The sequence below is a fragment of the Stomoxys calcitrans genome, chromosome 1, assembly GCF_963082655.1.
Source record: "Stomoxys calcitrans chromosome 1, idStoCalc2.1, whole genome shotgun sequence".
NCBI lineage: Eukaryota > Metazoa > Arthropoda > Insecta > Diptera > Muscidae > Stomoxys > Stomoxys calcitrans.
Window position 1 is genome coordinate 134406400 of NC_081552.1, and position 27708 is coordinate 134434107.

A 27708-nucleotide genomic window follows, 5' to 3' on the forward strand; every position below is an offset into this window, starting at 1 on the left:
TTATGCAGATGGAATATGTAATTTTCGTGTTTCTCGGAAACAACTTAACCGAGTCGCAATCGGATTGATTCCTTTGGAAGTCAATAATAATATCTACAATTCCACACTGGCTTTGTCTACATAGCTCTCACAGTTTCCGAGAAAAAGAATAATTTTTCATTGGGTCATTCTGGAAGTGACTGGTGCGGATGGAATATATAAATTTCGAGTTTCTCGGAAACGACTTAACCGATTCGCAATCGGATTGATTCATTTGAAAACCAAAAATAATATCTACAATTCCATACTTGTTTTGTCTACCTAACACTCACAGTTTGCGAGATATGGAATAATTTTGTATTGGGTCATTCTGGAAGTGAATTGTGCGGATGGAATATATAATTTTCGTATTTCTCGGAAACGGATTGATTCGTTTGAAAGCCAAAAATAATATCTACAATTCCATCCTTGTTTAGTATACCTAACACTCCCAGTTTCCGAGATATAGAATAATTTTATGTTGGGTCATTCTGGAAGTGATTTGTGCGGGTGGAATATGTAATTTTCGAGTTTCTCGGAAACGACTTAACCGATTCGCATTCGGATTGATTCGTTTGAAAGCCAATAATAATATATACAATTTTATACTTGTTTTGTCTACCTAACGCTCACAGTTTCCGAGATATAGAATAATTTTATGTTGGGTCATTCTGGAAGTGACTTGTGCAGATGGAATATGTAATTTTCGTGTTTCTCGAAAACGACTTAACCGAGTCGTAATCGGATTGATTCGTTTGGAAGCCAATAATAATATCTACAATTCCATACTTGTTTTATCTGTTTCTCGAAAACGACTTAACCGAGTCGTAATCGGATTGATTCGTTTGGAAGCCAATAATAATATCTACAATTCCATACTTGTTTTATCTACATAACACTCACAGTTTCCGAGATATAGAATAATTTTATGTTACGTCATTCTGGAAGTGACTTGTGCAGATGGAATATATTATTTTCGTGTTTCTCGGAAATGACTTAACCGAGTCGCAATCGGATTGATTCGTTTGGAAGCCAATAAGAGTATCTACAATTCCATACTTGTTTTGTCTACCTAACACTCACAGTATCCGAGACACAGAATAATTTTTTTTGGGTCATTCTGGAAGTGACTTGTGCGGTTGGAATATGTAAATTTCGTATTTCTCGGAAACGACTTAACCGATTCGCAATCGGATTGATTCGTTTGAAAGCCAATAATAATATCTACAATTCTATCCTTGTTTTGTCTACCTAACACTCACAGTTTCCGAGATAAAGAATAATTTTTTATTGGCTCATTCTGGAAGTGACTTGTGCGGATGGAATATGTAATTTTCGTGTTTCTCGGAGACGACTTAACCGATTCGCAATCGGATTGATTCGTTTGAAAGCCAATAATAATATCTACAATTCTATCCTTGTTTTGTCTACCTAACACTCACAGTTTACGAGATATAGAATAATTTTATGTTGGGTGAATCTGGAAGTGACTTGTGCAGATTAAATATGTAATTTTCGTGTTTCTCGGAAACGACTTAACCGATTCGCAATCGGATTGATTCGTTTGGAAGCCAATAATAATATCTACAATACCATACTTGTTTTGTCTACCTAACACTCACAGTATCCGAGACACAGAATAATTTTTTTTTGGGTCATTCTGGAAGTGACTTGTGCGGTTGGAATATGTAATTTTCGTGTTTCTCGGAAACGACTTAACCGATTCGCAATCGGATTGATTCGTTTGGAAGCCAATAATAATATCTACAATTCCATACTTGTTTTGTCTACCTAACGCTCACAGTTTCCGAGATATAGAATAATTTTATGTAGGGTCATTCTGGAAGTGACTTGTGCGGATGGAATATGTAATTTTCGTGTTTCTCGGAGACGACTTAACCGATTCGCAATCGGATTGATTCGTTTGAAAGCCAATAATAATATCTACAATTCTATCCTTGTTTTGTCTACCTAACACTCACAGTTTACGAGATATAGAATAATTTTATGTTGGGTGAATCTGGAAGTGACTTGTGCAGATTAAATATGTAATTTTCGTGTTTCTCGGAAACGACTTAACCGATTCGCAATCGGATTGATTCGTTTGGAAGCCAATAATAATATCTACAATACCATACTTGTTTTGTCTACCTAACACTCACAGTTTCCGAGACACAGAATAATTTTTTTGGGTCATTCAGGTAATGACTTGTGCGGATGGAATATATAATTTTCGTGTTTCTCGGAAACGACTTAACCGATTCCCAATCGGATTGATTCGTTTGGAAGCCAATCATAATATCTACAATTCCATACCTGTTTTGTCTACCTAACACTCACTGTTTCCGAGATATAGAATAATTTTATGTTGGGTCATTCTGGAAGTGACTTATGCAGATGGAATATGTAATTTTCGTGTTTCTCGGAAACAACTTAACCGAGTCGCAATCGGATTGATTCCTTTGGAAGCCAATAATAATATCTACAATTCCACACTGGCTTTGTCTACATAGCTCTCACAGTTTCCGAGAAAAAGAATAATTTTTCATTGGGTCATTCTGGAAGTGACTGGTGCGGATGGAATATATAAATTTCGAGTTTCTCGGAAACGACTTAACCGATTCGCAATCGGATTGATTCATTTGAAAACCAATAATAATATCTACAATTCCATACTTGTTTTGTCTACCTAACACTCACAGTTTGCGAGATATGGAATAATTTTGTATTGGGTCATTCTGGAAGTGAATTGTGCGGATGGAATATATAATTTTCGTATTTCTTGGAAACGGATTGATTCGTTTGAAAGCCAAAAATAATATCTACAATTCCATCCTTGTTTTGTCTACCTAACACTCACAGTTTCCGAGATAAAGAATAATTTTTTATTGGCTCATTCTGGAAGTGACTTGTGCGGATGGAATATGTAAATTTCGTGTTTCTCGGAAACGACTTAACCGATTCGCAATCGGATTGATTCGTTTGAAAGCCAATAATAATATCTACAATTCTATCCTTGTTTTGACTACCTAACACTCACAGTTTCCGAGATATAGAATAATTTTATGTTGGTTCATTCTGGAAGTGACTTGTGCAGATGGAATATGTAATTTTCGTGTTTCTCGGAAATGACTTAACCGAGTCGCAATCGGATTGATTCGTTTGAAAGCCAATAATAATATCTACAATTCTATCCTTGTTTTGTCTACCTAACACTCACAGTTTACGAGATATAGAATAATTTTATGTTGGGTGAATCTGGAAGTGACTTGTGCAGATTAAATATGTAATTTTCGTGTTTCTCGAAAACGACTTAACCGAGTCGTAATCGGATTGATTCGCTTGGAAGCCAATTATAATGTCTACAATTCCATACTTGTTTTATCTACATAACACTCACAGTTTCCGAGATATAGAATAATTTTATGTTGGGTCATTCTGGAAGTGACTTATGCAGATGGAATATGTAATTTTCGTGTTTCTCGGAAACAACTTAACCGAGTCGCAATCGGATTGATTCCTTTGGAAGCCAATAATAATATCTATAATTCCACACTGGCTTTGTCTACATAGCTCTCACAGTTTCCGAGAAAAAGAATAATTTTTCATTGGGTCATTCTGGAAGTGACTGGTGCGGATGGAATATATAAATTTCGAGTTTCTCGGAAACGACTTAACCGATTCGCAATCGGATTGATTCATTTGAAAACCAATAATAATATCTACAATTCCATACTTGTTTTGTCTACCTAACGCTCACAGTTTCCGAGATATAGAATAATTTTATGTTGGTTCATTCTGGAAGTGACTTGTGCAGATGGAATATGTAATTTTCGTGTTTCTCGGAAATGACTTAACCGAGTCGCAATCGGATTGATTCGTTTGGAAGCCAATAAGAGTATCTACAATTCCATACTTGTTTTGTCTACCTAACACTCATAGTATCCGAGACACAGAATAATTTTTTTTGGGTCATTCTGGAAGTGACTTGTGCGGTTGGAATATGTAAATTTCGTATTTCTCGGAAACGACTTAACCGATTCGCAATCGGATTGATTCGTTTGAAAGCCAATAATAATATGTACAATTCTATCCTTGTTTTGACTACCTAACACTCACAGTTTCCGAGATAAAGAATAATTTTGTATTGGCTCATTCTGGAAGTGACTTGTGCGGATGAAATATGTAATTTTCGTGTTTCTCGGAGACGACTTAACCGATTCGCAATCGGATTGATTCGTTTGAAAGCCAATAATAATATCTACAATTCTATCCTTGTTTTGTCTACCTAACACTCACAGTTTACGAGATATAGAATAATTTTATGTTGGGTGAATCTGGAAGTGACTTGTGCAGATTAAATATGTAATTTTCGTGTTTCTCGGAAACGACTTAACCGATTCGCAATCGGATTGATGCGTTTGGGAGCCAATAATAATATCTACAATTCCATACTCGTTTTGTCTACATAACACTCACAGTTTCCGAGATATAGAATAATTTTATGTTGGTTCATTCTGGAAGTGACTTGTGCAGATGGAATATGTAATTTTCGTTTTTCTCGGAAACGATGTAACCGATTCGCAATCGGATTGATTCGTTTGAAAGCCAATAATAATATCTACAATACCATACTTGTTTTGTCTACCTAACACTCATAGTTTCCGAGATATAGAATAGTTTTGTATTGGCTCATTCTGGAAGTGACTTGTCCGGATGAAAATATGTAACCGAGTCGCAAACGGATTGATTCGTTTGGAAGCCAATAATAATATCTACGATTCCACACTGACTTTGTCTACATAGCTCTCACAGTTTCCAAGAAAAAGAATAATTTTATATTGGGTCATTCTGGAAGTGACTGGTGCGGATGGAATATGTAATTTTCGTTTTTCTCGGAAACGACGTAACCGATTCGCAATCGGATTGATTCGTTTGAAAGCCAATAATATTATCTACAATTCCATATCTGTTTTGTCTACCTAACACTCACAGTTTCCGAGACACAGAATAATTTTTTTTGGGTCATTCAGGTAATGACTTGTGCGGATGGAATATGTAATTTTCGTGTTTCTCGGAAACGTCTTAACCGATTCGCAATCGGATTGATTCGTTTGGAAGCCAATAATAATATCTACAATTCCATACTTGTTTTGTCTACCTAACACTCACAGTTTCCGAGATATAAAATAATTTTATGTTAGGTCATTCTGGAAGTGACTTGTGAAGATGGAATATGTAATTTTCGTGTTTCTCGGAGACGACTTAACCGATTTGCAATTGGATTGATTTGTTTGAAAACCAATAATTATGTCTACAATTCCAAACTTGTTTTGTTTACCTAGCACTCACAGTTTCCGAGATATAGAATAATTTAATGTTGGTTCATTCTGGAAGTGACTTGTGCAAATGCAATATGTAATTTTCGTTTGTCTCGGAAACGACGTAACCGATTCGCAATCGGATTGATTCGTTTGAAAGCCAATAATAGTATCTACAATTCCATATCTGATTTGTCTACCTAACACTCACAGTTTCCGAGACACAGAATAATTTTTTTGGGTCATTCAGGTAATGACTTGTGCGGATGGAATATGTAATTTTCGCGTTTCTCCAAACTTGTTTTGTTTACCTAGCACTCACAGTTTCCGAGATATAGAATAATTTAATGTTGGTTCATTCTGGAAGTGACTTGTGCAAATGCAATATGTAATTTTCGTTTGTCTCGGAAACGACGTAACCGATTCGCAATCGGATTGATTCGTTTGAAAGCCAATAATAGTATCTACAATTCCATATCTGATTTGTCTACCTAACACTCACAGTTTCCGAGACACAGAATAATTTTTTTGGGTCATTCAGGTAATGACTTGTGCGGATGGAATATGTAATTTTCGCGTTTCTCGGAAACGACTTAACCGATTCCCAATCGGATTGATTCGTTTGGAAGCCAATAATAATATCTACAATTCCATACTTGTTTTGTCTACCTAACACTCACAGTTTCCGAGATACAGAATAATTTTGCATTGGGTCATTCTGGAAGTGACTTATGCATATGGAATATGTAATTTTCGTGTTTCTCGGAAACGACTTAACCGAGTCGCAATCGGATTGATTCGTTTGAAAGCCAATAATATTATCTACAATTCCATATCTGTTTTGTCTACCTAACACTCACAGTTTCCGAGAAAAAGAATAATTTTATATTGCGTCATTCTGGAAGTGACTGGTGCGGATGGAATATGTAAATTTCGTGTTTCTCGGAAACGACTTAACCGATTCGCAATCGGATTGATTCGTTTGAAAGCCAATAATAATATCTACAATTCTATCCTTGTTTTGACTACCTAACACTCACAGTTTCCGAGATAAAGAATAATTTTGTATTGGCTCATTCTGGAAGTGACTTGTGCGGATGAAATATGTAATTTTCGTGTTTCTCGGAGACGACTTAACCGATTCGCAATCGGATTGATTCGTTTGAAAGCCAATAATAATATCTACAATTCTATCCTTGTTTTGTCTACCTAACACTCACAGTTTACGAGATATAGAATAATTTTATGTTGGGTGAATCTGGAAGTAACTTGTGCAGATTAAATATGTAATTTTCGTGTTTCTCGAAAACGACTTAACCGAGTCGTAATCGGATTGATTCGTTTGGAAGCCAATTATAATGTCTACAATTCCATACTTGTTTTATCTACATAACACTCACAGTTTCCGAGATATAGAATAATTTTATGTTACGTCATTCTGGAAGTGACTTGTGCAGATGGAATATATAATTTTCGTGTTTCTCGGAAATGACTTAACCGAGTCGCAATCGGATTGATTCGTTTGGAAGCCAATAAGAGTATCTACAATTCCATACTTGTTTTGTCTACCTAACACTCACAGTATCCGAGACACAGAATAAATTTTTTTGGGTCATTCTGGAAGTAACTGGTGCGGATGGAATATATAATTTTCGTGTTTCTCGGAAACGACTTAACCGATTCCCAATCGGATTGATTCGTTTGGAAGCCAATCATAATATCTACAATTCCATACCTGTTTTGTCTACCTAACACTCACTGTTTCCGAGATATAGAATAATTTTATGTTGGGTCATTCTGGAAGTGACTTATGCAGATGGAATATGTAATTTTCGTGTTTCTCGGAAACAACTTAACCGAGTCGCAATCGGATTGATTCCTTTGGAAGTCAATAATAATATCTACAATTCCACACTGGCTTTGTCTACATAGCTCTCACAGTTTCCGAGAAAAAGAATAATTTTTCATTGGGTCATTCTGGAAGTGACTGGTGCGGATGGAATATATAAATTTCGAGTTTCTCGGAAACGACTTAACCGATTCGCAATCGGATTGATTCATTTGAAAACCAAAAATAATATCTACAATTCCATACTTGTTTTGTCTACCTAACACTCACAGTTTGCGAGATATGGAATAATTTTGTATTGGGTCATTCTGGAAGTGAATTGTGCGGATGGAATATATAATTTTCGTATTTCTCGGAAACGGATTGATTCGTTTGAAAGCCAAAAATAATATCTACAATTCCATCCTTGTTTAGTATACCTAACACTCCCAGTTTCCGAGATATAGAATAATTTTATGTTGGGTCATTCTGGAAGTGATTTGTGCGGGTGGAATATGTAATTTTCGAGTTTCTCGGAAACGACTTAACCGATTCGCAATCGGATTGATTCGTTTGAAAGCCAATAATAATATATACAATTTTATACTTGTTTTGTCTACCTATCGCTCACAGTTTCCGAGATATAGAATAATTTTATGTTGGGTCATTCTGGAAGTGACTTGTGCAGATGGAATATGTAATTTTCGTGTTTCTCGAAAACGACTTAACCGAGTCGTAATCGGATTGATTCGTTTGGAAGCCAATAATAATATCTACAATTCCATACTTGTTTTATCTGTTTCTCGAAAACGACTTAACCGAGTCGTAATCGGATTGATTCGTTTGGAAGCCAATAATAATATCTACAATTCCATACTTGTTTTATCTACATAACACTCACAGTTTCCGAGATATAGAAGAATTTTATGTTACGTCATTCTGGAAGTGACTTGTGCAGATGGAATATATTATTTTCGTGTTTCTCGGAAATGACTTAACCGAGTCGCAATCGGATTGATTCGTTTGGAAGCCAATAAGAGTATCTACAATTCCATACTTGTTTTGTCTACCTAACACTCACAGTATCCGAGACACAGAATAATTTTTTTTGGGTCATTCTGGAAGTGACTTGTGCGGTTGGAATATGTAAATTTCGTATTTCTCGGAAACGACTTAACCGATTCGCAATCGGATTGATTCGTTTGAAAGCCAATAATAATATCTACAATTCTATCCTTGTTTTGTCTACCTAACACTCACAGTTTCCGAGATAAAGAATAATTTTTTATTGGCTCATTCTGGAAGTGACTTGTGCGGATGGAATATGTAATTTTCGTGTTTCTCGGAGACGACTTAACCGATTCGAAATCGGATTGATTCGTTTGAAAGCCAATAATAATATCTACAATTCTATCCTTGTTTTGTCTACCTAACACTCACAGTTTACGAGATATAGAATAATTTTATGTTGGGTGAATCTGGAAGTGACTTGTGCAGATTAAATATGTAATTTTCGTGTTTCTCGGAAACGACTTAACCGATTCGCAATCGGATTGATTCGTTTGGAAGCCAATAATAATATCTACAATACCATACTTGTTTTGTCTACCTAACACTCACAGTATCCGAGACACAGAATAATTTTTTTTGGGTCATTCTGGAAGTGACTTGTGCGGTTGGAATATGTAATTTTCGTGTTTCTCGGAGACGACTTAACCGATTCGCAATCGGATTGATTCGTTTGAAAGCCAATAATAATATCTACAATTCTATCCTTGTTTTGTCTACCTAACACTCACAGTTTACGAGATATAGAATAATTTTATGTTGGGTGAATCTGGAAGTGACTTGTGCAGATTAAATATGTAATTTTCGTGTTTCTCGGAAATGACTTAACCGAGTCGCAATCGGATTGATTCGTTTGGAAGCCAATAAGAGTATCTACAATTCCATACTTGTTTTGTCTACCTAACACTCACAGTATCCGAGACACAGAATAATTTTTTTTGGGTCATTCTGGAAGTGACTTGTGCGGTTGGAATATGTAATTTTCGTGTTTCTCGGAAACGACTTAACCGATTCGCAATCGGATTGATTCGTTTGGAAGCCAATAATAATATCTACAATTCCATACTTGTTTTGTCTACCTAACGCTCACAGTTTCCGAGATATAGAATAATTTTATGTAGGGTCATTCTGGAAGTGACTTGTGCTAATGGAATATGTAATTATCGTGTTTCTCGGAAACGACTTAAACGAGTCGCAATCGGATTGATTCGTTTGGAAGCCAATAATAATATCTACAATTCCATACTTGTTTTGTCTACCTAACACTCACAGTTTCCGAGATATAGAATAATTTCATGTTGGGCCATTCTGGAAGTGACTTGTGCGGATGGAATATGTAATTTTCGTGTTTCTCGGAGACGACTTAACCGATTTGCAATTGGATTGATTAGTTTGAAAACCAATAATTATATCAACAATTCGAAACTTGTTTTGTTTACCTAGCACTCACAGTTTCCGAGATATAGAATAATTTTATGTTGGGTGAATCTGGAAGTGACTTGTGCAGATTAAATATGTAATTTTCGTGTTTCTCGGAAACGACTTAACCGATTCGCAATCGGATTGATGCGTTTGGAAGCCAATAATAATATCTACAATTTCATACTCGTTTTGTCTACATAACACTCACAGTTTCCGAGATATAGAATAATTTTATGTTGGTTCATTCTGGAAGTGACTTGTGCAGATGGAATATGTAATTTTCGTTTTTCTCGGAAACGATGTAACCGATTCGCAATCGGATTGATTCGTTTGAAAGCCAATAATAATATCTACAATACCATACTTGTTTTGTCTATCTAACACTCACAGTTTCCGAGACACAGAATAATTTTTTTGGGTCATTCAGGTAATGACTTGTGCGGATGGAATATATAATTTTCGTGTTTCTCGGAAACGACTTAACCGATTCCCAATCGGATTGATTCGTTTGAAAGCCAATCATAATATCTACAATTCCATACCTGTTTTGTCTACCTAACACTCACTGTTTCCGAGATATAGAATAATTTTATGTTGGGTCATTCTGGAAGTGACTTATGCAGATGGAATATGTAATTTTCGTGTTTCTCGGAAACAACTTAACCGAGTCGCAATCGGATTGATTCCTTTGGAAGCCAATAATAATATCTACAATTCCACACTGGCTTTGTCTACATAGCTCTCACAGTTTCCGAGAAAAAGAATAATTTTTCATTGGGTCATTCTGGAAGTGACTGGTGCGGATGGAATATATAAATTTCGAGTTTCTCGGAAACGACTTAACCGATTCGCAATCGGATTGATTCATTTGAAAACCAATAATAATATCTACAATTCCATACTTGTTTTGTCTACCTAACACTCACAGTTTGCGAGATATGGAATAATTTTGTATTGGGTCATTCTGGAAGTGAATTGTGCGGATGGAATATATAATTTTCGTATTTCTTGGAAACGGATTGATTCGTTTGAAAGCCAAAAATAATATCTACAATTCCATCCTTGTTTAGTATACCTAACACTCCCAGTTTCCGAGATATAGAATAATTTTATGTTGGGTCATTCTGGAAGTGATTTGTGCGGGTGGAATATGTAATTTTCGAGTTTCTCGGAAACGACTTAACCGATTCGCAATCGGATTGATTCGTTTGGAAGCCAATAATAATATCTACAATACCATACTTGTTTTGTCTACCTAACACTCACAGTATCCGAGACACAGAATAATTTTTTTTGGGTCATTCTGGAAGTGACTTGTGCGGTTGGAATATGTAATTTTCGTGTTTCTCGGAGACGACTTAACCGATTCGCAATCGGATTGATTCGTTTGAAAGCCAATAATAATATCTACAATTCTATCCTTGTTTTGTCTACCTAACACTCACAGTTTACGAGATATAGAATAATTTTATGTTGGGTGAATCTGGAAGTGACTTGTGCAGATTAAATATGTAATTTTCGTGTTTCTCGGAAATGACTTAACCGAGTCGCAATCGGATTGATTCGTTTGGAAGCCAATAAGAGTATCTACAATTCCATACTTGTTTTGTCTACCTAACACTCACAGTATCCGAGACACAGAATAATTTTTTTTGGGTCATTCTGGAAGTGACTTGTGCGGTTGGAATATGTAATTTTCGTGTTTCTCGGAAACGACTTAACCGATTCGCAATCGGATTGATTCGTTTGGAAGCCAATAATAATATCTACAATTCCATACTTGTTTTGTCTACCTAACGCTCACAGTTTCCGAGATATAGAATAATTTTATGTAGGGTCATTCTGGAAGTGACTTGTGCTAATGGAATATGTAATTATCGTGTTTCTCGGAAACGACTTAAACGAGTCGCAATCGGATTGATTCGTTTGGAAGCCAATAATAATATCTACAATTCCATACTTGTTTTGTCTACCTAACACTCACAGTTTCCGAGATATAGAATAATTTCATGTTGGGCCATTCTGGAAGTGACTTGTGCGGATGGAATATGTAATTTTCGTGTTTCTCGGAGACGACTTAACCGATTTGCAATTGGATTGATTAGTTTGAAAACCAATAATTATATCAACAATTCGAAACTTGTTTTGTTTACCTAGCACTCACAGTTTCCGAGATATAGAATAATTTTATGTTGGGTGAATCTGGAAGTGACTTGTGCAGATTAAATATGTAATTTTCGTGTTTCTCGGAAACGACTTAACCGATTCGCAATCGGATTGATGCGTTTGGAAGCCAATAATAATATCTACAATTTCATACTCGTTTTGTCTACATAACACTCACAGTTTCCGAGATATAGAATAATTTTATGTTGGTTCATTCTGGAAGTGACTTGTGCAGATGGAATATGTAATTTTCGTTTTTCTCGGAAACGATGTAACCGATTCGCAATCGGATTGATTCGTTTGAAAGCCAATAATAATATCTACAATACCATACTTGTTTTGTCTATCTAACACTCACAGTTTCCGAGACACAGAATAATTTTTTTGGGTCATTCAGGTAATGACTTGTGCGGATGGAATATATAATTTTCGTGTTTCTCGGAAACGACTTAACCGATTCCCAATCGGATTGATTCGTTTGAAAGCCAATCATAATATCTACAATTCCATACCTGTTTTGTCTACCTAACACTCACTGTTTCCGAGATATTGAATAATTTTATGTTGGGTCATTCTGGAAGTGACTTATGCAGATGGAATATGTAATTTTCGTGTTTCTCGGAAACAACTTAACCGAGTCGCAATCGGATTGATTCCTTTGGAAGCCAATAATAATATCTACAATTCCACACTGGCTTTGTCTACATAGCTCTCACAGTTTCCGAGAAAAAGAATAATTTTTCATTGGGTCATTCTGGAAGTGACTGGTGCGGATGGAATATATAAATTTCGAGTTTCTCGGAAACGACTTAACCGATTCGCAATCGGATTGATTCATTTGAAAACCAATAATAATATCTACAATTCCATACTTGTTTTGTCTACCTAACACTCACAGTTTGCGAGATATGGAATAATTTTGTATTGGGTCATTCTGGAAGTGAATTGTGCGGATGGAATATATAATTTTCGTATTTCTTGGAAACGGATTGATTCGTTTGAAAGCCAAAAATAATATCTACAATTCCATCCTTGTTTAGTATACCTAACACTCCCAGTTTCCGAGATATAGAATAATTTTATGTTGGGTCATTCTGGAAGTGATTTGTGCGGGTGGAATATGTAATTTTCGAGTTTCTCGGAAACGACTTAACCGATTCGCAATCGGATTGATTCGTTTGAAAGCCAATAATAATATATACAATTTTATACTTGTTTTGTCTACCTAACGCTCACAGTTTCCGAGATATAGAATAATTTTATGTTGGGTCATTCTGGAAGTGACTTGTGCAGATGGAATATGTAATTTTCGTGTTTCTCGAAAACGACTTAACCGAGTCGTAATCGGATTGTTTCGTTTGGAAGCCAATAATAATATCTACAATTCCATACTTGTTTTATCTACATAACACTCACAGTTTCCGAGGTATAGAATAATTTTATGTTGCGTCACTCTGGAAGTGACTTGTGCAGATGGAAATATAATTTTCGTGTTTCTCGGAAATGACTTAACCGAGTCGCAATCGGATTGATTCGTTTGGAAGCCAATAAGAGTATCTACAATTCCATACTTGTTTTGTCTACCTAACACTCATAGTATCCGAGACACAGAATAATTTTTTTTGGGTCATTCTGGAAGTGACTTGTGCGGTTGGAATATGTAAATTTCGTATTTCTCGGAAACGACTTAACCGATTCGCAATCGGATTGATTCGTTTGAAAGCCAATAATAATATGTACAATTCTATCCTTGTTTTGTCTACCTAACACTCACAGTTTCCGAGATAAAGAATAATTTTTTATTGGCTCATTCTGGAAGTGACTTGTGCGGATGGAATATGTAATTTTCGTGTTTCTCGGAGATGACTTAACCGATTCGCAATCGGATTGATTCGTTTGAAAGCCAATAATAATATCTACAATTCTATCCTTGTTTTGTCTACCTAACACTCACAGTTTACGAGATATAGAATAATTTTATGTTGGGTGAATCTGGAAGTGACTTGTGCAGATTAAATATGTAATTTTCGTGTTTCTCGGAAACGACTTAACCGATTCGCAATCGGATTGATTCGTTTGGAAGCCAATAATAATATCTACAATACCATACTTGTTTTGTCTACCTAACACTCACAGTATCCGAGACACAGAATAATTTTTTTTGGGTCATTCTGGAAGTGACTTGTGCGGTTGGAATATGTAATTTTCGTGTTTCTCGGAAACGACTTAACCGATTCGCAATCGGATTGATTCGTTTGGAAGCCAATAATAATATCTACAATTCCATACTTGTTTTGTCTACCTAACGCTCACAGTTTCCGAGATATAGAATAATTTTATGTAGGGTCATTCTGGAAGTGACTTGTGCGGATGGAATATGTAATTATCGTGTTTCTCGGAAACGACTTAAACGAGTCGCAATCGGATTGATTCGTTTGGAAGCCAATAATAATATCTACAATTCCATACTTGTTTTGTCTACCTAACACTCACAGTTTCCGAGATATAGAATAATTTTATGTTGGGCCATTCTGGAAGTGACTTGTGCAGATGGAATATATAATTTTCGTGTTTCTCGGAAATGACTTAACCGAATCGCAATCGGATTGATTCGTTTGGAAGCCAATAAGAGTATCTACAATTCCATACTTGTTTTGTCTACCTAACACTCACAGTATCCGAGATATAGAATAATTTCATGTTGGGCCATTCTGGAAGTGACTTGTGCGGATGGAATATGTAATTTTCGTGTTTCTCGGAGACGACTTAACCGATTTGCAATTGGATTGATTTGTTTGAAAACCAATAATTATTTCTACAATTCCAAACTTGTTTTGTTTACCTAGCACTCACAGTTTCCGAGATATAGAATAATTTTATGTTGGTTCATTCTGGAAGTGACTTGTGTAGATGGAATATGTAATTTTCGTGTTTCTCGGAAACAACTTAACCGAGTCGCAATCGGATTGATTCGTTTGGAAGCCAATAATAATATCTACAATTCCACACTGGCTTTGTCTACATAGCTCTCACAGTTTCCGAGAAAAAGAATAATTTTATATTGGGTCATTCTGGAAGTGACTGGTGCGGATGGAATATGTAATTTTCGAGTTTCTCGGAAACGACTTAACCGATTCGCAATCGGATTGATTCATTTGAAAACCAATAATAATATCTACAATTCCATACTTGTTTTGTCTACCTAACACTCACAGTTTGCGAGATGTAGAATAATTTTGTATTGGGTCATTCTGGAAGTGAATTGTAATTTTCGTATTTCTCGGAAACGGATTGATTCGTTTGAAAGCCAAAAATAATATCTACAATTCCATCCTTGTTTAGTATACCTAACACTCCCAGTTTCCGAGATATAGAATAATTTTAAGTTGGGTCATCCTGGAAGTGATTTGTGCGGGTGGAATATGTAATTTTCGAGTTTCTCGAAAACGACTTAACCGATTCGCAATCGGATTGATTCGTTTGAAAGCCAATAATAATATATACAATTTTATACTTGTTTTGTCTACCTAACACTCACAGTTTCCGAGATATAGAATAATTTTATGTTGGGTCATTCTGGAAGTGACTTGTGAAGATGGAATATGTAATTTTCGTGTTTCTCGGAAACGACTTAACCGAGTCGCAATCGGATTAATTCGTTTGGAAGCCAATAATAATAGCTACAATTCCATACTCGTTTTGTCCACATAACACTCACAGTTTCCGAGATATAGAATAATTTTATGTTGCGTCATTCTGGAAGTGACTTGTGCAGATGGAATATATAATTTTCGTGTTTCTCGGAAATGACTTAACCGAGTCGCAATCGGATTGATTCGTTTGGAAGCCAATAAGAGTATCTACAATTCCATACTTGTTTTGTCTACCTAACACTCACAGTATCCGAGACACAGAATAATTTTTTTTGGGTCATTCTGGAAGTGACTTGTGCGGTTGGAATATGTAAATTTCGTGTTTCTCGGAAACGACTTAACCGATTCGCAATCGGATTGATTCGTTTGAAAGCCAATAATAATATCTACAATTCTATCCTTGTTTTGTCTACCTAACACTCACAGTTTCCGAGATAAAGAATAATTTTGTGTTGGCTCATTCTGGAAGTGACTTGTGCGGATGGAATATGTAATTTTCGTGTTTCTCGGAGACGACTTAACCGATTCGCAATCGGATTGATTCGTTTGAAAGCCAATAATAATATCTACAATTCTATCCTTGTTTTGTCTATCTAACACTCACAGTTTACGAGATATAGAATAATTTTATGTTGGGTGAATCTGGAAGTGACTTGTGCAGATTAAATATGTAATTTTCGTGTTTCTCGGAAACGACTTAACCGATTCGAAATCGGATTGATTCGTTTGGAAGCCAATAATAATATCTACAATACCATACTTGTTTTGTCTACCTAACACTCACAGTATCCGAGACACAGAATAATTTTTTTTTTTGTCATTCTGGAAGTGACTTGTGCGGTTGGAATATGTAATTTTCGTGTTTCTCGGAAACGACTTAACCGATTCGCAATCGGATTGATTCGTTTGGAAGCCAATTATAATATCTACAATTCCATACTTGTTTTGTCTACCTAACGCTCACAGTTTCCGAGATATAGAATAATTTTATGTAGGGTCATTCTGGAAGTGACTTGTGCGGATGGAATATGTAATTATCGTGTTTCTCGGAAACGACTTAACCGATTCGCAATCGGATTGATTCGTTTGGAAGCCAATAATAATATCTACAATTCCATATATGTTTTGTCTACCTAACACTCACAGTTTCCGAGACACCGAATAATTTTTTTTGGGTCATTCAGGTAATGACTTGTGCGGATGGAATATGTAATTTTCGTGTTTCTCGGAGACGACTTAACCGATTTGCAATTGGATTGATTTGTTTGAAAACCAATAATTATATCTACAATTCCAAACTTGTTTTGTTTACCTAGCACTCACAGTTTCCGAGATACAGAATAATTTTATGTTGGTTCATTCTGGAAGTGACTTGTGCAGATGGAATATGTAATTTTCGTTTTTCTCGGAAACGATGTAACCGATTCGCAATCGGATTGATTCGTTTGAAAGCCAATAATAATATCAACAATACCATACTTGTTTTGTCTACCTAACACTCACAGTTTCCGAGACACAGAATAATTTTTTTGGGTCATTCAGGTAATGACTTGTGCGGATGGAATATATAATTTTCGTGTTTCTCGGAAACGACTTAACCGATTCCCAATCGGATTGATTCGTTTGGAAGCCAATCATAATATCTACAATTCCATACCTGTTTTGCCTACCTAACACTCACTGTTTCCGAGATATAGAATAATTTTATGTTGGGTCATTCTGGAAGTGACTTATGCAGATGGAATATGTAATTTTCGTGTTTCTCGGAAACAACTTAACCGAGTCGCAATCGGATTGATTCGTTTGGAAGCCAATAATAATATCTACAATTCCGCACTGGCTTTGTCTACGTAGCTCTCACAGTTTCCGAGAAAAAGAATAATTTTATATTGGGTCATTCTGGAAGTGACTGGTGCGGATGGAATATATAAATTTCGAGTTTCTCGGAAACGACTTAACCGATTCGCAATCGGATTGATTCATTTGAAAACCAATAATAATATCTACAATTCCATACTTGTTTTGTCTACCTAACACTCACAGTTTGCGAGATATAGAATAATTTTGTATTGGGTCATTCTGGAAGTGAATTGTGCGGATGGAATATGTAATTTTCGTATTTCTCGGAAACGGATTGATTCGTTTGAAAGCCAAAAATAATATCTACAATTCCATCCTTGTTTAGTATACCTAACACTCCCAGTTTCCGAGATATAGAATAATTTTATGTTGGGTCATTCTGGAAGTGATTTGTGCGGATGGAATATGTAATTTTCGTTTTTCTCGGAAACGACTTAACCGATTCGCAATCGGATTGATTCGTTTGAAAGCCAATAATAATATATACAATGTTATACTTGTTTTGTCTACCTAACACTCACAGTTTCCGAGATATAGAATAATTTTATGTTGGGTCATTCTGGAAGTGACTTGTGAAGATGGAATATGTAATTTTCGTGTTTCTCGGAAACGACTTAACCGATTCACAATCGGATTAATTCGTTTGGAAGCCAATAATAATATCTACAATTCCATACTCGTTTTGTCTACATAACACTCACAGTTTCCGAGACATAGAATAATTTTATGTTGCGTCATTCTGGAAGTGACTTGTGCAGATGGAATATATAATTTTCGTGTTTCTCGGAGACGACTTAACCGATTTGCAATTGGATTGATTTGTTTGAAAACCAATAATTATATCTACAATTCCAAACTTGTTTTGTTTACCTAGCACTCACAGTTTCCGAGATACAGAATAATTTTATGTTGGTTCATTCTGGAAGTGACTTGTGCAGATGGAATATGTAATTTTCGTTTTTCTCGGAAACGATGTAACCGATTCGCAATCGGATTGATTCGTTTGAAAGCCAATAATAATATCAACAATACCATACTTGTTTTGTCTACCTAACACTCACAGTTTCCGAGACACAGAATAATTTTTTTGGGTCATTCAGGTAATGACTTGTGCGGATGGAATATATAATTTTCGTGTTTCTCGGAAACGACTTAACCGATTCCCAATCGGATTGATTCGTTTGGAAGCCAATCATAATATCTACAATTCCATACCTGTTTTGCCTACCTAACACTCACTGTTTCCGAGATATAGAATAATTTTATGTTGGGTCATTCTGGAAGTGACTTATGCAGATGGAATATGTAATTTTCGTGTTTCTCGGAAACAACTTAACCGAGTCGCAATCGGATTGATTCGTTTGGAAGCCAATAATAATATCTACAATTCCGCACTGGCTTTGTCTACGTAGCTCTCACAGTTTCCGAGAAAAAGAATAATTTTATATTGGGTCATTCTGGAAGTGACTGGTGCGGATGGAATATATAAATTTCGAGTTTCTCGGAAACGACTTAACCGATTCGCAATCGGATTGATTCATTTGAAAACCAATAATAATATCTACAATTCCATACTTGTTTTGTCTACCTAACACTCACAGTTTGCGAGATATAGAATAATTTTGTATTGGGTCATTCTGGAAGTGAATTGTGCGGATGGAATATGTAATTTTCGTATTTCTCGGAAACGGATTGATTCGTTTGAAAGCCAAAAATAATATCTACAATTCCATCCTTGTTTAGTATACCTAACACTCCCAGTTTCCGAGATATAGAATAATTTTATGTTGGGTCATTCTGGAAGTGATTTGTGCGGATGGAATATGTAATTTTCGTTTTTCTCGGAAACGACTTAACCGATTCGCAATCGGATTGATTCGTTTGAAAGCCAATAATAATATATACAATTTTATACTTGTTTTGTCTACCTAACACTCACAGTTTCCGAGATATAGAATAATTTTATGTTGGGTCATTCTGGAAGTGACTTGTGAAGATGGAATATGTAATTTTCGTGTTTCTCGGAAACGACTTAACCGATTCACAATCGGATTAATTCGTTTGGAAGCCAATAATAATATCTACAATTCCATACTCGTTTTGTCTACATAACACTCACAGTTTCCGAGACATAGAATGATTTTATGTTGCGTCATTCTGGAAGTGACTTGTGCAGATGGAATATATAATTTTCGTGTTTCTCGGAAATGACTTAACCGAGTCACAATCGGATTAATTCGTTTGGAAGCCAATAATAATATCTACAATTCCATACTCGTTTTGTCTACATAACACTCACAGTTTCCGAGATATAGAATAATTTTATGTTGCGTCATTCTGGAAGTGACTTGTGCGGATGGAATATGTAATTATCGTGTTTCTCGGAAACGACTTAAACGATTCGCAATCGGATTGATTCGTTTGGAAGCCAATAATAATATCTACAATTCCATACTTGTTTTGTCTACCTAACACTCACAGTTTCCGAGATATAGAATAATTTTATGTTGGGCCATTCTGGAAGTGACTTGTGCGGATGGAATGTGTAATTTTCGTGTTTCTCGGAGACGACTTAACCGATTTGCAATTGGATTGATTTGTTTGAAAACCAATAATTATATCTACAATTCCAAACTTGTTTTGTTTACCTAGCACTCACAGTTTCCGAGACACAGAATAATTTTTTTGGGTCATTCAGGTAATGACTTGTGCGGATGGAATATATAATTTTCGTGTTTCTCGGAAACGACTTAACCGATTCCCAATCGGATTGATTCGTTTGGAAGCCAATCATAATATCTACAATTCCATACCTGTTTTGTCTACCTAACATTCACTGTTTCCGAGATATAGAATAATTTTATGTTGGGTCATTCTGGAAGTGACTTATGCAGATGGAATATGTAATTTTCGTGTTTCTCGGAAACAACTTAACCGAGTCGCAATCGGATTGATTCGTTTGGAAGCCAATAATAATATCTACAATTCCACACTGGCTTTGTCTACGTAGCTCTCACAGTTTCCGAGAAAAAGAATAATTTTATATTGGGTCATTCTGGAAGTGACTAGTGCGGATGGAATATATAAATTTCGAGTTTCTCGGAAACGACTTAACCGATTCGCAATCGGATTGATTCGTTTGGAAGCCAATCATAATATCTACAATTCCATACTTGTTTTGTCTACCTAACACTCACAGTTTGCGAGATATAGAATAATTTTGTATTGGGTCATTCTGGAAGTGAATTGTGCGGATGGAATATGTAATTTTCGTATTTCTCGGAAACGGATTGATTCGTTTGAAAGCCAAAAATAATATCTACAATTCCATCCTTGTTTAGTATACCTAACACTCCCAGTTTCCGAGATATAGAATAATTTTAAGTTGGGTCATCCTGGAAGTGATTTGTGCGGGTGGAATATGTAATTTTCGAGTTTCTCGAAAACGACTTAACCGATTCGCAATCGGATTGATTCGTTTGAAAGCCAATAATAATATATACAATTTTATACTTGTTTTGTCTACCTAACACTCACAGTTTCCGAGATATAGAATAATTTTATGTTGGGTCATTCTGGAAGTGACTTGTGAAGATGGAATATGTAATTTTCGTGTTTCTCGGAAACGACTTAACCGAGTTGCAATCGGATTAATTCGTTTGGAAGCCAATAATAATATCTACAATTCCATACTCGTTTTGTCCACATAACACTCACAGTTTCCGAGATATAGAATAATTTTATGTTGCGTCATTCTGGAAGTGACTTGTGCAGATGGAATATATAATTTTCGTGTTTCTCGGAAATGACTTAACCGAGTCGCAATCGGATTGATTTGTTTGGAAGCCAATAAGAGTATCTACAATTCCATACTTGTTTTGTCTACCTAAAACTCACAGTATCCGAGACACAGAATAATTTTTTTTGGGTCATTCTGGAAGTGACTTGTGCGGTTGGAATATGTAAATTTCGTGTTTCTCGGAAACGACTTAACCGATTCGCAATCGGATTGATTCGTTTGAAAGCCAATAATAATATCTACAATTCTATCCTTGTTTTGTCTACCTAACACTCACAGTTTCCGAGATAAAGAATAATTTTGTGTTGGCTTATTCTGGAAGTGACTTGTGCGGATGGAATATGTAATTTTCGTGTTTCTCGGAGACGACTTAACCGATTCGCAATCGGATTGATTCGTTTGAAAGCCAATAATAATATCTACAATTCTATCCTTGTTTTGTCTATCTAACACTCACAGTTTACGAGATATAGAATAATTTTATGTTGGGTGAATCTGGAAGTGACTTGTGCAGATTAAATATGTAATTTTCGTGTTTCTCGGAAACGACTTAACCGATTCGAAATCGGATTGATTCGTTTGGAAGCCAATAATAATATCTACAATACCATACTTGTTTTGTCTACCTAACACTCACAGTATCCGAGACACAGAATAATTTTTTTTTTGGTCATTCTGGAAGTGACTTGTGCGGTTGGAATATGTAATTTTCGTGTTTCTCGGAAACGACTTAACCGATTCGCAATCGGATTGATTCGTTCGGAAGCCAATTATAATATCTACAATTCCATACTTGTTTTGTCTACCTAACGCTCACAGTTTCCGAGATATAGAATAATTTTATGTAGGGTCATTCTGGAAGTGACTTGTGCGGATGGAATATGTAATTATCGTGTTTCTCGGAAACGACTTAACCGATTCGCAATCGGATTGATTCGTTTGGAAGCCAATAATATCTACAATTCCATATATGTTTTGTCTACCTAACACTCACAGTTTCCGAGACACAGAATAATTTTTATACCCTCCACCATAAGATGGGGGGTATACTAATTTCGTCATTCTGTTTGTAACTACTCGAAATATTCGTCTGAGACCCCATAAAGTATATATATTCTTGATCGTCGTGAAATTTTATGTCGATCTAGCCATGTCCGTCCGTCTGTCCGTCCGTCCGTCCGTCCGTCCGTCCGTCCGTCTGTCTGTCGAAAGCACGCTAACTTCCGAAGGAGTAGAGCTAGCCGCTTGAAATTTTGCACAAATACTTCTTATTAGTGTAGGTCGGTTGGTATTGTAAATGGGCCATATCGGTCCATGTTTTGATATAGCTGCCATATAAACCGATCTTGGGTCTTGACTTCTTGAACCTCTAGAGTGCGCAATTCTTATCCGATTGGCACGAAATTTTGCACGACGTGTTTTGTATTGACATCCAACAACTGTGCCAAGTATGGTTGAAATCGGTTCATAATCTGATATAGCTGCCATATAAACCGATCTTGGGTCTTGACTTCTTGAGCCTCTAGAGTGCGCAATTCTTATCCGATTTGAATGAATTTTGGCACGACGTGTTTTGTTATGATGTCCAACAACTGTGCCAAGTATGGTTCAAATCGGTTCATAATCTGATATAGCTGCCATATAAACCGATCTTGGGTCTTGACTTCTTGAGCCTCTAGAGTGCCCAATTCTTATCCGATTTGAATGAATTTTGGCACGACGTGTTTTGTTATGATATCCAACAACTGTGCTAAATATGGTTCAAATCGGTCCATAACCTGATATAGCTGCCATATTAACCGATCTTGGGTCTTGAATTCTTGAGCCTCTAGAGTGCGCAATTCTTATCCGATTGGAATGAAATCTTGCACGACGTGTTTTGTTATGATATTCAACAACTGTGCCAAGTATGGTTCAAATCGGTCCATAACCTGATATAGCTGCCATATAAACCGATCTTGGGTCTTGACTTCTTAAGCCTCTAGAGTGCGCAATTCTTATCCGATTACAATGAAATTTTGCACGACGTGTTTTGTTATGATATTCAACAACTGTGCCAAGTATGGTCCTAATCGGTCCATAACCTGATATAGCTGCCATATAAACCGATCTTGGGTCTTGGCTTCTTAAGCCTCTAAAGTGCCCAATTCTTATCCGATTTGAATGAAATTTTGCACGACGTGTTTTGTTATGATATTCAACAACTGTGCCAAGTATGGTCCTAATCGGTTCATAACCTGATATAGCTGCCATATAAACCGATCTTGGGTCTTGACTTCTTAAGCCTCTAAAGTGCGCAATTCTTATCAGATTGGAATGAAATTTTGCACGACATGTTTTTTTTATGATATCCAACAAGTGTGCCAAAAATGGTTCAAATCGGCTCATAAACTGATATAGCTGTCATATAAACAGATTTGGGGACTTGACTTCTTGAGCTTCTAGAGGACGCAATTCCTACCTGATCTGGCTGAAATTTTGCATGACTTTTTTATTTTTTATTTTTTCTTTCAACCACTGTGTCAAATAAGGTTTAAATCGGTTCATAACCTGCTATAGCTGCCATGTAAACCGATCTGGGATCTTGACTTCTTGAGCCTCTTGAAGTCGCAATTATTATCCGATTTGCCTGAAATTTTGTACGATGGATCCTCCCTTGACCATCAACATACGTGTTGATTATGGTCTAAATCTGTTTATAGCCCCATACAGCTCCCATATAAATCGATCTCTCTATTTTACTTCTTGAGCCCCCAAAGGGCGCAATTCTTACTCGAATTGGCTGACATTTTACACAGGCCTCCAGCATATAATTTAATTGTGGTCCAAACCGGACCATATCTTGATATCGCTCTAATAGCAGAGCAAATCTTTTCTTATATCACTTTTTGCCTAAGAAGAGATGTCGGGAAAAGAACTCGACAACTGCGCTCCATGGTGGAGGGTATATAAGATTCGGCCCGGCCGAACTTAGCACGCTTTTACTTGTTTTTGGGTCATTCAGGTAATGACTTGTGCGGATGGAATATGTAATTTTCGTGTTTCTCGGAGACGACTTAACCGATTTGCAATTGGATTGATTTGTTTGAAAACCAATAATTATATCTACAATTCCAAACTTGTTTTGTTTACCTAGCACTCACAGTTTCCGAGATACAGAATAATTTTATGTTGGTTCATTCTGGAAGTGACTTGTGCAGATGGAATATGTAATTTTCGTTTTTCTCGGAAACGATGTAACCGATTCGCAATCGGATTGATTCGTTTGAAAGCCAATAATAATATCAACAATACCATACTTGTTTTGTCTACCTAACACTCACAGTTTCCGAGACACAGAATAATTTTTTTGGGTCATTCAGGTAATGACTTGTGCGGATGGAATATATAATTTTCGTGTTTCTCGGAAACGACTTAACCGATTCCCAATCGGATTGATTCGTTTGGAAGCCAATCATAATATCTACAATTCCATACCTGTTTTGCCTACCTAACACTCACTGTTTCCGAGATATAGAATAATTTTATGTTGGGTCATTCTGGAAGTGACTTATGCAGATGGAATATGTAATTTTCGTGTTTCTCGGAAACAACTTAACCGAGTCGCAATCGGATTGATTCGTTTGGAAGCCAATAATAATATCTACAATTCCGCACTGGCTTTGTCTACGTAGCTCTCACAGTTTCCGAGAAAAAGAATAATTTTATATTGGGTCATTCTGGAAGTGACTGGTGCGGATGGAATATATAAATTTCGAGTTTCTCGGAAACGACTTAACCGATTCGCAATCGGATTGATTCATTTGAAAACCAATAATAATATCTACAATTCCATACTTGTTTTGTCTACCTAACACTCACAGTTTGCGAGATATAGAATAATTTTGTATTGGGTCATTCTGGAAGTGAATTGTGCGGATGGAATATGTAATTTTCGTATTTCTCGGAAACGGATTGATTCGTTTGAAAGCCAAAAATAATATCTACAATTCCATCCTTGTTTAGTATACCTAACACTCCCAGTTTCCGAGATACAGAATAATTTTATGTTGGGTCATTCTGGAAGTGATTTGTGCGGATGGAATATGTAATTTTCGTTTTTCTCGGAAACGACTTAACCGATTCGCAATCGGATTGATTCGTTTGAAAGCCAATAATAATATATACAATTTTATACTTGTTTTGTCTACCTAACACTCACAGTTTCCGAGATATAGAATAATTTTATGTTGGGTCATTCTGGAAGTGACTTGTGAAAATGGAATATGTAATTTTCGTGTTTCTCGGAAACGACTTAACCGATTCACAATCGGATTAATTCGTTTGGAAGCCAATAATAATATCTACAATTCCATACTCGTTTTGTCTACATAACACTCACAGTTTCCGAGACATAGAATAATTTTATGTAGGTTCATTCTGGAAGTGACTTGTGCAGATGGAATATATAATTTTCGTGTTTCTCGGAAATGACTTAACCGAGTCACAATCGGATTAATTCGTTTGAAAGCCAATAATAATATCTACAATTCCATACTCGTTTTGTCTACATAACACTCACAGTTTCCGAGATATAGAATAATTTTATGTTGCGTCATTCTGGAAGTGACTTGTGCGGATGGAATATGTAATTATCGTGTTTCTCGGAAACGACTTAAACGATTCGCAATCGGATTGATTCGTTTGGAAGCCAATAATAATATCTACAATTCCATACTTGTTTTGTCTACCTAACACTCACAGTTTCCGAGATATAGAATAATTTTATGTTGGGCCATTCTGGAAGTGACTTGTGCGGATGGAATGTGTAATTTTCGTGTTTCTCGGAGACGACTTAACCGATTTGCAATTGGATTGATTTGTTTGAAAACCAATAATTATATCTACAATTCCAAACTTGTTTTGTTTACCTAGCACTCACAGTTTCCGAGACACAGAATAATTTTTTTGGGTCATTCAGGTAATGACTTGTGCGGATGGAATATATAATTTTCGTGTTTCTCGGAAACGACTTAACCGATTCCCAATCGGATTGATTCGTTTGGAAGCCAATCATAATATCTACAATTCCATACCTGTTTTGTCTACCTAACATTCACTGTTTCCGAGATATAGAATAATTTTATGTTGGGTCATTCTGGAAGTGACTTATGCAGATGGAATATGTAATTTTCGTGTTTCTCGGAGACGACTTAACCGATTTGCAATCGGATTGATTCGTTTGGAAGCCAATAATAATATCTACAATTCCACACTGGCTTTGTCTACGTAGCTCTCACAGTTTCCGAGAAAAAGAATAATTTTATATTGGGTCATTCTGGAAGTGACTAGTGCGGATGGAATATATAAATTTCGAGTTTCTCGGAAACGACTTAACCGATTCGCAATCGGATTGATTCATTTGAAAACCAATAATAATATCTACAATTCCATACTTGTTTTGTCTACCTAACACTCACAGTTTGCGAGATATAGAATAATTTTGTATTGGGTCATTCTGGAAGTGAATTGTGCGGATGGAATATGTAATTTTCGTATTTCTCGGAAACGGATTGATTCGTTTGAAAGCCAAAAATAATATCTACAATTCCATCCTTGTTTAGTATACCTAACACTCCCAGTTTCCGAGATATAGAATAATTTTATGTTGGGTCATTCTGGAAGTGATTTGTGCGGGTGGAATATGTAATTTTCGAGTTTCTCGGAAACGACTTAACCGATTCGCAATCGGATTGATTCGTTTGAAAGCCAATAATAATATATACAATTTTATACTTGTTTTGTCTACCTAACACTCACAGTTTCCGAGATATAGAATAATTTTATGTTGGGTCATTCTGGAAGTGACTTGTGAAGATGGAATATGTAATTTTCGTGTTTCTCGGAAACGACTTAACCGAGTCACAATCGGATTAATTCGTTTGGAAGCCAATAATAATATCTACAATTCCATACTCGTTTTGTCTACATAACACTCACAGTTTCCGAGATATAGAATAATTTTATGTTGCGTCATTCTGGAAGTGACTTGTGCAGATGGAATATATAATTTTCGTGTTTCTCGGAAATGACTTAACCGAGTCGCAATCAGATTGATTCGTTTGGAAGCCAATAAGAGTATCTACAATTCCATACTTGTTTTGTCTACCTAACACTCACAGTATCCGAGACACAGAATAATTTTTTTTGGGTCATTCTGGAAGTGACTTGTGCGGTTGGAATATGTAATTTTCGTGTTTCTCGGAAATGACTTAACCGATTCGCAATCGGATTGATTCGTTTGGAAGCCAATAATAATATCTACAATTCCATACTTGTTTTGTTTACCTAACGCTCATAGTTTCCGAGATATAGAATAATGTTATGTAGGGTCATTCTGGAAGTGACTTGTGCGGATGGAATATGTAATTATCGTGTTTCTCAGAAACGACTTAAACGATTCGCAATCGGATTGATTCGTTTGGATCCAATAATAATATCTACAATTCCATACTTGTTTTGTCTACCTAACACTCACAGTTTCCGAGATATAGAATAATTTTATGTTGGGCCATTCTGGAAGTGACTTGTGCG